This window comes from Gossypium hirsutum, chromosome D09 (genome assembly GCF_007990345.1).
Source record: "Gossypium hirsutum isolate 1008001.06 chromosome D09, Gossypium_hirsutum_v2.1, whole genome shotgun sequence".
Lineage (NCBI taxonomy): Eukaryota > Viridiplantae > Streptophyta > Magnoliopsida > Malvales > Malvaceae > Gossypium > Gossypium hirsutum.
The window spans coordinates 19,399,362-19,402,283 of record NC_053445.1 but is presented as its reverse complement, the minus strand read 5'-3'; positions in this window follow the sequence as shown (position 1 = coordinate 19,402,283).

The window sequence follows — 2,922 nt, the reverse complement described above, 5'->3', positions numbered from 1 at the left end:
AGATAATGGATTATCTCTCTAGTAAAGGTCTCACCTATATAGATGGAAACTGAATTATGTAACCAATATTTTGGTAGTGTTATTCTTCACTTGCAAGTTGCTTAAGTTATAGCTGCTCCTATAATGACTCTCTTATCAACTCGCAAAAATTAATTGTTTCTTCAATAACTATTTTATTAGAAAATAAATAATGTTAGCTGTGCAACAATGAGTGAATAAAAATGAGATTTTAGATTTATATTATATTGATTTCTAAATTTTTAATTACAATTTGTTTTGAAGCAATTTAAATTCTTAATTTCAAAACTTAGATTTCCTTTTTTATTTTACTAAAGAAGGTTTTTTACCAATCCTTAAAAATACATAATATTTTTTTAAGACTAAGCCTTTATTTTTTTTTATTCGACGTTATACCTTCTATGCCTGCATATTTTTTTTCATATTTTAGTCTCAATCTTAGACCTTAACCCCGAAATGATTTTTCTAATTCAGCCCAAGCCACCTGAAAATTTACTTCCATTCAACTCTAACTCGATCTAAAAAATGTAATGAAAAATTCGTCCCTTTACAAAAAAAAAAAAAAACTCCTATAAAATCAGGGAGGGCAGGAACCCGATGAGTTGAGGAGTTGTTGGGATTCCTACTGAGAAAACCAAATTAGAGGACCCAGGGGAAAAAAAGGAAGGATGGGAAAAGAGAGGTCCATTACTATACAGTTAGGCAAGTAACATCTAACATGATGGTGGAGTTGTCACAAATCACAATGTGATGAACGCAGATAAAAGGGTGGGGGCAAATTTAGTTGGTCTCTCCAAAGAGCATACAGCAAACTAAAAAGACCAAAAAAATTCAAATCCCATGATACTGATAGACCCAACAACGTGGGATCTATGCACAAAACTGTAGTTAAAAAGAGGTGTTGTTCACAACTAGGACAAACACAGTTCCATCCTCTTATAAAATTTTATCCACTAAAAGAATTGCTTGCTTTTTTTTTTTCATTTTCCTCGCTTCAGTGGTGTAGATAGCATTATTTAGTTGGTGGGTCTGAAGGTGGGATTTTAAATCATGTTACAAATGGGGGGCAGATACAATCCGTATTGATTTTGGTTTTGGATTTTTAAAGAAAAAGATAGGGCTCGGTGGCAATGATTTCGAAAGTCTCTTTCCCATCTAATAGTCTAGGTAATAGCCTTTCAACCCCAGTCCCAGTCAATTTTCACCTTTCATAATTTCTCCTTTCTAATAAGTTTAATACCCTTCTACATTGACACAGTAATAAATTGTAAAATGTTGGATATATAATGACATTATTCAATTCTCATTTGTGGATTCCAATTAATATCATGGACGGAAAAGTACAAAATATTTTCTAAAATTTGATAGAAATACACTTATTATATTTGAAAGTAATCACTTGTTTAATGAAAATACATTAACTTATTTAAAAATATTACTATTACTCAATTTGTTATTTTATTATTTTTATTCAAGACTTTTTAATTATAAAATAACGAAAATGAAATTAGTTATAAAATTATTTTATTTATTATTAAATTAATTTGTTCTTAAACTATATTCTAATATATGTTAATATAATGTAAGTATCATGTAAGTTTATTTTTAAAAATTGTCATGAATGATTAATAATTAAATTTTTATCTTGGTCTTGAATTTTTTTTCTGTTTTTTTTTCTTTTTAAATATTTTAAACTTAATCTTAATTCAATTATATAATTTTTGATAATATAATCGCAAAATAGACATTTATTGTTTCAGTGTTTGCTGTACCATTATCTCACTTGGGAAATATTTCTTTTTGACGTCAAAATTTGCATGGTGGTGCTCATGCTTGTCTTAGTTGTACCATAAGAGGTGGTCGGGACACTGCCATTGGATTGCTTTAAAGTCTGAATCATGGAAACCTCATCAGCGAAAATGGAAACTATGAACTCACCTTGACAAAGAGAAACCAGCTTCTGTCTTCTGCGCTTGTTATAGATACGCCATCACATCGTGTATTCAAAAAGGATGACCGTATTGAAGATCAAGATGGCCAAGGTGTTTTATCAGTTATCTTATCACCAACAAACAATGTTGCAGACAACATGCAACTAGTGATTGAGTCCACGAGTGATGACCATTCGGCTCTTCTCAACACTTGTCCATTAACATTTGCAGGATGGTGTAATAAATGCAGACGCCAATGGATTTATATAAGAGGTCCGAGAGAATACAAAAGGAGCATTAAGATCATAAACCATAGTGTAAATTGTATACTTTGGCATCTCAAATGTGTGATTAAAAGGTTAGATTTCTAATGAAATGTACATTTGAGTAGACATTAACATTAGCTAACATTTGGTACTTTTCTATTTTATTATTTCAATAGAAGGTAATAATTTGAAATTTGATGGTTGATAATGTAATTAGGGAGAAAGTTATTGTACAGTGTTTGGTAAAAATTGAAAGTTATTGATTAAAATTATAAGAAAGTTATATTTTTACATTTGGTTCACTAACTACTTTCCTAGTAAGACAATGATAATTTTTGAAATTAAAAATAAATAAAAGATAATATTTATGTATCTAATTTTTATAATAAGCTTTATTATTAAAAATATTTGGATTAAATATTTAATAATAAAATTTAATTGATATTTTTTAAATTATTTTTAAAATTTTAAATTTAATTTTAATTGAAAGCAAACTTATTTCAAATTTGTCTACCATATATTTTCTAAATATAATAATGCATATATAAAGTAAAGGATATATAAAACTTATTTTGGAATAAATTAAAAAAATACTAAAAATCATGTTTGTTTTATCTAAAAGCTAACTCATAAGGATATAAAAAAAAAGTTGATTCCATGCATTGCTCTGAGCAAAATTAGAAAGAAATAAATCTATTTGAATGTAA